A 9,928-nucleotide genomic window follows, 5' to 3' on the forward strand; every position below is an offset into this window, starting at 1 on the left:
CGAGCGAGGCCGGGACGCCGTGAGTCGCTCGCCAGCACGATGCCGCCGCCGGCGCTTTCCAGGGCGGGGACAGCGGTGGCGAGTGCGGGAGCGGAGCGGGTGCAGGCGGCTCCGCGGGCTTCGGCGGAGGAGCTTTGCAGAGGGAGCTGCTCTCGCCGCCCGCGCGGCGAGCTGCGGGGGGAAGTGCGTGTAGCAATGCAAGCCCCGACTCTCGTGTCGGTGACAGGAGGGCGATCACGCAGGGGAAAATGCAGATTTGGGTGTTTTGAGACTAGAAAGCTTGGAGTTGCCAGAGGAGGCTTGATTTTATCTGCTCTTGAGTGAACCCAGAGCGGAGAATCGCGGCACGGCTCACAGCGTAAGCGAGCCGGATCCTCGCGGGAGTTTCCAGCTAGGGGCAACGCGAGAGCAGGCAGGGACGGGCCAGTGAGTGGCAGATGGAGCATGAGGGCCAAAACGCCGGATTTCTTTTTTTCTGATGCTGCTTTAGGCGTCATCCACATGCTGCCCCCCAGGAATCGCTGCGGGGGTTTAGCAGATCCCCGCTGAGGGTGGGCACCAAACGCAGACGATGGGCTCTGGGAGCCGGGGAGGTGCCGTGGGGTAGAAACTCTTCCTGTGTTTTGAGARGTGGGCGAGTTTAACATTAACGGCAGCTCTTTAGGCCGCTCAGACCCTCCCTCTGCAAGCCCAGACACAAGCTTCAGCTCCTGCCCTTCAGCAAAACCACAGCGTTGCAGAGCAACTGCGCTTGGCAGGGATCTCTGGAGGAGCCCGGTCCAGCCCCGCTCACAGCAGGGCTTCATCCAGTTGAGGCCTGAACCCCTCCGAGGATGGAGATACCCCCTCCCTGGGCCCTTCTCCAGTGTTAGCTCCCTCCCACTGGGAATATGGTTTCTTAAKATCTAGCAAGAACTCCCCTTCTTGCAACCTGTGCCTGCTGCCCCTTGTCGCACGTGGCCACGGTCCCTGCGGGGTCTCACGGGGGAGACGCAGGAGCGAGCGCGTTAGGATCGCCACCGCTTTCGGCCCCRGAGAGCAGAGAACAGCTTCGGACCGAGCGAAAGCGGAGCGACGCCGGTCCCTAGGTACATTCAAGCGAAAACCTCCTGCAGCGGCTGCGCGGGCGCCGCAAGGCCCTGCTGCGGGCGCGGGCAGCTGGGCTGCCGAGYGTGACGCCAGCTGCTTGCTCGTCCCGCGCCGGGTGGCTTTAGCACAGAGCGCAGGGAAAGTCAGCAGGATAAAAGGTGTGAATCACTCGGCCGGCCAGCGCCGTGCGCGCTGGCCACGGCRAAGGAGGCGAGCTCCGATTTGCCTAATGGCCTCACGCCCCAGCGGAGCCGGGCGGCGGCGAGGGCATACCTGGGCAGAGCTGCTTTGACGAATAACCTGCCAACAGAAAGCAGCTTACGGGAAACGTGAATCAGGGACGGAGGCCGGCCCGCGGGCAGCGCCGCCTTCGCCTGACCGCGGGTCGCTCGGCCGGGCGGGTTTCCTGCCAGCTCGTCCCGCCTTGCTCCCGGGCCGCCGAGCCGCTTTCTGCGTGGGCCGGTGCAGCCGCACGGGGTGCACTGGGCTCCTCCCGAACCCGCAGACCTTCGCCAAACCAATCCGTTGGGCGAGGGATCATAAACCTCGTTGATTTGGCTCATCCCACAGGGCGATCCCCTTTGGACCGTTCCACGGTGYGGCTTTCAGGGAGGTTGCCCTGCTCCGAGAGCGAGCCGGTGAGGAGCAACCCTGGGCATCTGGGTGGGTTTATAGCACCCCCAAAGGTGCCTCCTGGGTGCTGGGCAGGCTGCAGAGGACACGGGTCCGTGGCGCAGCCAGGTTGTTTATGGACCTCAAACTAGTTATTCACAACTGCGCAGTAAATGCTTTATGGACTGTCTGCCTAGCACTTGGTTAACTGCCTCAGGGTTTCTGTGATTAATTGCAGCGAGCAATTAATCTAATGATGACAACTAACTCAGGACCACTACAGTGGGACATTTTTGCTGGTGTGCTGGAAAACGCGATTCGATTCCGTGATACGGCTTCGGCAACGCATGTGACCTTGGAGAAGCGTCTTCAGTTAGGTGCGCAGGGCGGAAGAGGTGATCGGAAGAGGTGATTGCAAACTCCGGGCTGGCTTTAATCCACCCCATTAGGTCCCATTGCTAACGAAGGAGCCGGGACAAGTGGCTGGGGTCCTGGGCTGGGTTTAGCAGCCCGTGCCGAAGCCAAGGCTGCTGCAGTCAAGGCTCTGCCACTTTTTGTGCGGGCCAGGGCTGCTCAGGGGAGGCTCAGCCCCTTCCCAGTTGGAGGCAGGTGCCCCCAGTTTCCCAGCTGTAAAGCAGCATTTTCTGTCTTAAAAGGGTGATGTGAAGATAGATCCTTGGCTGTTAAGGAACAGATACTGGGTGGATGAAGGCTGCATGGCCGTCTTGATAGAGGTGCCACCGATTTGCCTCATTTATGCTTTCAGCCATCAGAGAGAGAATTTTTATCCTTTCTCCTGTTTTGAGAAAGTCAGATTAAACATATGCATCAGCTCATTTGTCCTTTCGTTCTCCTCCCACTTCACCAAGACATGTTTGGCCCCTGTTCCTGCCCTCCTTGGTTTTCAAAGCATGAATTCAGCCTCTCCTAGCTGGTGCCAAACCCTGGGGCTTTGGGGAGACTGAGGCGCTTCCCAGTGCGACCAGTTAGCCTCACCACGGCTCTGTGGGAGGCTGTGCTGCCCAGTGCCTGCACATCCCCAGTGTCACCCCGCTGCCTGAAGCTGCCTCAATATAGTGTCCAAGAGCGACTCGTGACCACGGGGTGCCTGGGTCCAGCTCCATGGGAGGAGGCGGCTCCCAGGGAAATCCAGGGCGCGGACAAGTCCCTCGGGCCTTTCCTTGAGGCTCTTCCGCCTGCAGAAATCCCCTTGCCTGGCTCGGTTCCCCAGGGTGCCTTCAGACCTGCTGCGGGGGCTCATGCTGGGGTCCCCCCAGGCACTGCCCCCCACCAAGGCACCCATCTCTCTCCAGCCCCTCCATCTGCCAGGATACAGCAAGGGAGGTGGTGCTGGGAGCCGTGGTGGCCCAAGGTGGGGAGCACGAGTGGTCCAGCCAGCCGGGGATGTTATCCCTGATAGCGTGGTGTGGAGCTGGGGTGCGGTGGTGGGAGACACCCATTAAACAGCACCTGCGGGAATCCATGGGATGAACTCKCAGAGTGCCCGGAGGCAGCCTCGGGGAGCACCGAGGGCCGCCGCAAACCCGCCYGCCCCTCTCGGCCAGGCCGAGGTGCGCTCCGAGGGCTGGCGGGACTTCAGCCCCCTCCCTGGTACAAGCGCCCGGGTTCGGTACCTTCCTGATCCCACCTTCTGCCCCTTTGGCAGCCTACGGCCCGGGAACAGCTTGTTCCACAATAAATAGTCAAATCTGGGCCAGGCTGAGGCAATAAATCACTGTGGTTTTTGACCTGTGCCAAGTTCTGAGGAAGGAGGGAGAGGCCGRGGGCATCCAGAGGGCTGGCACAGGAGTGTCTCCCCGCCCGGCAGCCGGCTGCGGGGATGGGAGGCAGGAACAACAGGCAGGTCCCTGCGGAGGCGAGGGCTGGAGGTGTGGCATGGGCCGTCCCCACTGTCCCTGCGTGGAGCAGGACGAGTGTCATCGGTCCCCGCAGCCCCTGGGCTGGCAGAAGCTCTGCTGTGCCCGGCGCAGGGCCCTTCACCAGGCTGAGGACAGGCGACCCATGCAGGTAGAAGGATCCAGGGAGGAGTGTGGTACGCCTTTCTCCCTCCCTCCCTCCCCCTCTCTTTCTCTCTCTCTCTCTCCCTCTCGTGTTTAAAAGCAGCAGGTGCCAACAGTTGGCTTCCTCCCTCCTTCTCCTCCATCTCTTTCCCGTTTGCTTTTGGGCACCCATGGGATGGCCCTGGACCTGACCTGGGACCTGACCGCACACGAATGTTGGATAAGGAGGGAGCCTGGTTGCTAGCGAGTGGCTCGTGGCTCTCCCGGGATCCGCGTCCCTTGCTGCCAGCAGGCTAACAAGACCSTAGGGAGAAGCAGGGTGGCTGGGGCAGCTGCCCTGTGCCATCTCCAGCAACACTTCAGAGCTTGTTCTGGCTGCTGGGAGCAGGAAAGAATTTTGGGTCCTCTCCAGCCGGAGATGGGGATGGTGCTGAGGAAGGAGGGGGGAGCTGGTTTCCYGCAAGGAGTCAGATCAAAGCAGCAGCTCGGGGAAGCCAGGTGGGAAAAAAGGAGAGTGAGCAGGCAGCGTGCAGAGCGGCAGAGGGAAATTCATGGCCAGGGCATGACCATTTAGCTGGGAAAACCCCCAGAGAGGCTTAATGAACTCCGATGTAGGCCAGCTGGTGTGTGGGGGGTGTTCCCGTCTGATGTGATGGATGGAGGAGGAAGCATGAGCTGGCTGTTGTCAGACATACCCGTCTATCTGCTCACCACCCCCACTCCCGTCTGCCTGCTCAGCCTCGGCACTGGCTCGCGGGCAGCAAGCCGGTGATCAGGGCACCTGATGGCAATGTCTCTGGCACCTTTTCTCACCATGTGGCTTGAACCATCACCTCTCCATGGGCTTTGTTGTGCATGGGAGAAGCCTGGTGGCATGTGTGTGTCCACAGGAGAACAGCGAGSAGGTGAAGGTGGTTGAACCGCTGGCATGTCTTAGCAAGGCTGTACCCGAGCCGAGTGTGAACAGCTGTGTTCAGAGACAGGGAGGCTCTGGTCGGACAAGGAAACCTTGCTTTGCAGAGCCTTGTTGAGAAATAAAGCTGTCCACAAAGGAGGTGGATGCAGGATAAATAAAATCCTGCATTTTATTTGCAAGTTGTCGTTAATGCTGGTTAACTTCTGCACTTGTGCCCTATGCAACGGGAGCAGCCAAATCGTCCTGCCTGGGACCTGCGGAGCTGGTAGAAACAACAGAGCCAGGGAAAACTCCCCCCCCCGCCAGACATGCTGCCGGGCAGTTTTCTCCTTGGAGACCCGGAGGGGCCGGAGCAGGAGGCTCCGTGGGAGAGGAGGGAGGGAACGCCGATCGCTCCCTTCCTCGGCTACAGCTCCTCGGGCCAGAGCGCCGGGGSACCTCGCTCCCCAAGCCGGCAACTCCCGGCCTCCGCGGCCGCCTGGGGCGGGATGAGGAAGGCCAGACGAGGCTCCCCCGAGCAGAGGCTGAAATTCCCTGCCCGGAAAAGCCGCCTGTCGCAATCCGAAGTGCGGCGACCTGCAGGCAGGTCCTCAAGAGGACACGAGCTGGGGCCTGCAAGCTGCACCGCGATCCGAGYGAGCGGCACCAGCCATGACAGGGCTGGTTATTACAGCACTGAGTGTCCCCGCGTGGGTTGCAGAGGGGAAGGAAGCGCCGCGGGAGCCCGGGCTGAAAACAGCACCTCAGCCAAGCGCCTTGGCCCCCTCGAGGAGGACAAAACCTGCCTGAGTAAGAGACGGGGGCGACACATGCAAAATGAATGCGAGATCTGGCGGCGTGCACGCGGGCTCCGGAGGCTGGGAGGGCCTCAAAGGGCAGGTCCCCTCCCCTGAGGCCCGGGGCCTGCCCTCATTAAAGATGGCAGCCATTTCCCCCCCCCCCCCACACTCCCCCAAGGGCACCTGTTCCCTCACTGTGGTGTGGGGCGGGGAGGGGGCACCTGCCCTCACTCAAAATGGCGGCCACGCCTCCCCTCCCCAGCTCTCAAAGGGCACCCCCGCCGCARTGCAGCTTGGGGGTTGCCCTCACTCAAGATGGTGGCCGTCCCCGCCTTCGGGGAGGAGGGGGATGGTGGTGCCGCAGGGCGCCATGTTGCMGGGCCAAGGAAGGGAGGCCGCAGCGGCGGGCTGGCACCCAAGGGGGTGCCATGGGGCTGGGCGGCAGCAGGCCGCGCTCGCCAACGCTGCGCCGRCCGGGGGGAGGCTCTTCCAGCTCCCAGGGATGCCCTTGGTGGTTCCCGCGCCGACTGCRCGTCCAAGGCGGCCACGTCTGCTAGATGTTGAAGATAAAGCTGTGCCAGGGCGTCCGGGGTTCTTCCAGAGCGTGAAACTGGACGTCTGGGCGGAGGACAGAGACCTGCTGATGTCTCCATGCTTTTTGTTTGGGCAGTTTTCACCTCGAATGAAAAGTTTGCCAAAACAATGGAATTTCAGAAAGTTGATTCAAAAGAAACAAAAAGTTTTCTCTAAAAAAAGACAACAAAAAAGAGACAAGATGTCAAGAAGGTTATAACACTTTATTTCCCCTGTCTCAGCCTGGAACGCTCCCTTCTGGAATTGCCCAAATCTTGCAATTTTAAATCACTGCCTGCTTGGCGTTATATTTGAATGCGTTTTTTATGTCCATTTGATTGTTTGTGTTTATCAAAAGGGACATGCTTGAATTGAAGGGCAACGTTGAGGGAGAGCCCTCTCTGATACAGAAAGGATGGCTGTAATGAAGCATTTTGGGTTGACCTCGAATTACCCGGTGACGGTTGTCTTGCCCTTCTTYGTAGGCTCTGCTGGAGCTTTGCTAGCTTGGTAGAGAGCAGGAGGGGAAGAAGAGCTTTGAGAAACTCCTCTTCGGCTCRCAGAAATTGGCTGTTGCGGTGCTGATGCATGCGGGGAGCAGAACTGCTTCTGAATGTTGTGCTGAATGGAGCAACCCTTGAACATTTATGAAGAGATTTGAAAGCCAAAACAGAATAGAAACGTACGCTATGACCCTGTGTAACAGAGTATGAGATCAGTTCAACCGGTGATAYAAATCTAAGCGTGTTTCACTAAGCCAGTGCAAGTGCTCCTGGTTCTGCACCTATTCTGGTGTAAGACTGGTTGATTTGTGTTCAGCTCCTGGCGTCCAGGATCTGGCTTCGGCTGGCCAGGAACAAGGTGCTTCAACACRGCATGAAATGTGCCCACTGGGCTGGCACTGTGGTTGCTCAGAGGTGATGGAAAACAACGATGTGTCSTCTGGGGTTACTGCCTGCCAACTGAGACTCTGCTTGGCTCAATGCATGGCCTGGGGGCAAAGTGTTCATTTAAGCCACTGTGCTTAAACCACCAGTAAGCTAGAAGGACCTTTCTGGTGGAGAAAACTGTGCTTTTCCCCACTGTAAAGCACAGTTGTCTCACTATCACTAAGCAGTACCATGTTACTGATTTGCCAGGAATCAGTGGGAGCAGGATGTTCTCTTCTGTGCTAGATGGACCTACCAGTTCATCTCAGACCTCTGCATCTAGTTAGAGAGGCTTCTGATGTCCTCATAAATGGACAGTCCAGATGAGACACAGGTCAGCAATCAGAGAAGGGGAGCAGTTGCCTGAGGATGGTGGTGGGAGGATCTGAGGGGAGTTTAAAGCAAAACCAGGTCGGAGCCTGGCAGCAGGGSACTGGGACACATTGGTCCAGGGTCAGCCCCACTGGTGCGTGAAGCAGAAATGAGGGCAGAGGATGGGGAAGAGGCACAGATAGTCCAGAAGGCTGGCTTCTGTCCTGTGCCCTCGACCATGGTCGATCCATATTTTCCCATGGGAAATTCAGCACAGCTGGGATGCTCTGGGGTGGGTGTGAAAGGGTGGGTTGCATGCTCAGTGTTTACCAGTCACCTTTAGCTAGCCTCGGGCTGGCAGGGTGCCCTGGCAGCAGATTAATGCTTGTTCCCACGTGCCCATTGTAATTTTTATTTTTAATTATTTAGATGATGAGTGAGATTTGTAGAGAATTTTCTTGGAACCAAGCTTGCTGCTTACACCTTCCTGGATATATTCCTCCAATGTTTTGAACTGGTCTTTCTTCCCTTTCATCTTTGCTTTCTGGGCTCTGATGTGAATGCCTGTTTCCAGCAGCCCAGTTGGCCAGCCAGCTAATCCTGCTGTCTTTGCATGCAGCACCACAGAGGGTTTCACATCCTGCCAACTGCAGGTGCTTAATTAGCTGTACTTTTGTCTGGCATCACCTGGGAACACTGGTCATTTGGAGCCGATGAGCAATGTGAGCAGAGGCAGTAATAGCAATCATTATTCAGTACAATGGAGCTCAGAAATGCTAAGCGTATCRGGGACATTTTGGATATTCAACTTCAGGCTTGACCCTGTGCACAAAAGGTCACCTCTGAGGGGAACTGCAGACGAAAACAAAGTCTTCCAATGCATTTTGGTTAGACTCAGAGCAGTACAGATTTAGATCCTTTTATTAACACGGTCTCAGCTTTTGCTGGTTTGGAAACAGTAAGACCAAGTAAACATCATGGTATGCATCTCTGTTGGCCTCAGCTTTAATATTAATGTCCTAGAGCAAGGAGCAAAGTCAGAAGATGCTGTAAGCGATGGGTCAGGGCCCTGAGTGCACTAATGGGCCTTAATGGCCCTGACCAGCCCCTCCTGGGGCCTTTACCCACACCCTCTCCAATGTACCTAGCAGCTTTATTTAAGCTCAGTCCCTGCTTGAGCTGTGTTGCAGGTGTCTAGCTTGGTTGCAGCTGTGGAGGCTGTTGATCTAGACTCTGACCTGTGAGACTGGCTTCTTAGCTTGACCTTGGACCTGCCTTGCCACTATGGACCTGCCTGGTGATTGCTGGCTGTGCSTGACCCTGGTTATGGTTGTTAGACATGACCTTGACCTCTGAATTGACTTCCTGGTTTGGCCACTTCATCACCACAGATTTGGTTGGTGGTCTGGGCTGACCCTGGCTGCCATCCCTGGGTCTGTCCTGCTTGTCTTGCTTGGAGGCTGCAAGATGGAGACCTGGTTGGTTGGGCTTCTGCCCTGCTGGCTGTGTTATTGTGTCTGGCTCCTTATCCCTTAGACAACAGGCCACTCTTTCTACATCTTGACCAGTGTTGGGGGTGGGGTCCCAGCATGGTTAGGTGTACTGGGGGGGTGTAGGAAGTTGTTCAAGTATGTTTTTCTTCTGTAATAAAGCTGTCTTATGAATTATTTTCTTCTCCTCTGCTATGTCAGTACAGCTATTTATTGAGCAGRGGGTGGAAAGCAGGTAGTGATTTTTTTTTAACATGCCTCTGAAATAATAAAAAGARAGGAGAATTTTGTCCAGCCTTGACTGGGTTTACAAAATAACCCCAAACCAGCTCCATCAGTGCAAACTAAGGCATGCTAACTCATTTAGAGGGGTGTAAGCAAGTGGCTGTGGAACGGGAATCACTTGAGCTAGCTTTGTCRCTGTTGGAAATGTGCATGGAGGTAGCCAGCTAGGGAAGCTCTAAAGAAGAGGTGAAAATCCCTTCTTGTAATGGCTGGAGGAGATAGGAGTCTGGAATGTATCAGAGTCCGCAGGAGCAATTCGTTTTGACTCTGTCACCRTGTTCCATCAGTGTATCCATGAGCATATCAAGGTTTGAGGAGGGGACAGCACTCATGGAAGAGGAGGGAGAGAGAACCGTGAACTCACCCTCTCAACTCAGTTTCCCTTTTCTTGCTATCATGAGGTTCATCTCATCTCATCTCATCTCATTTAGATGTTCCCTGCAGTGTGAGTACCTCCTTCTCAATTACTATCCCTCAGCCCCTTTTATGAGAAGGAAATGCCTCTGTGTGGTCAGGTGGAGTCCACCTCTCCTGCAACCAGATGCAGCCTAGAACTGTCTGTCTGTAGGGATACGTGTCCCATATTTCAGTGAGACAAGGACACAAGTGTGTAACGGCAGAGAGGAAGCTGGGAGCGTCACACTTCTGTATGTCAAAGTCTCTGCCACTTTGTCTTGTCCAAACCAAAAGGGAAAGCCAGAATGGGTGCCAAGGGACTTATGTGCAGCCAGATATGGAAGAAATCTCATCTCTCTAGATATCCCTGCTTTTCTAGCATCCATGTATTGCACAGGGCAAAGGACATTTTGAGCTATGTGGTGGTAATACTGCTGTCCCACCACATGCAGCAGCTCCTTCTCCCTGGAAYATGTTCCTCCTATTTATTAGTGCTACAAAATGCATATAAATGGGCTCCAAATGC

Source organism: Rhea americana, unplaced genomic scaffold (genome assembly GCF_003343005.1).
Source record: "Rhea americana isolate MKP2758 unplaced genomic scaffold, rheAme1 scaffold_378, whole genome shotgun sequence".
NCBI lineage: Eukaryota > Metazoa > Chordata > Aves > Rheiformes > Rheidae > Rhea > Rhea americana.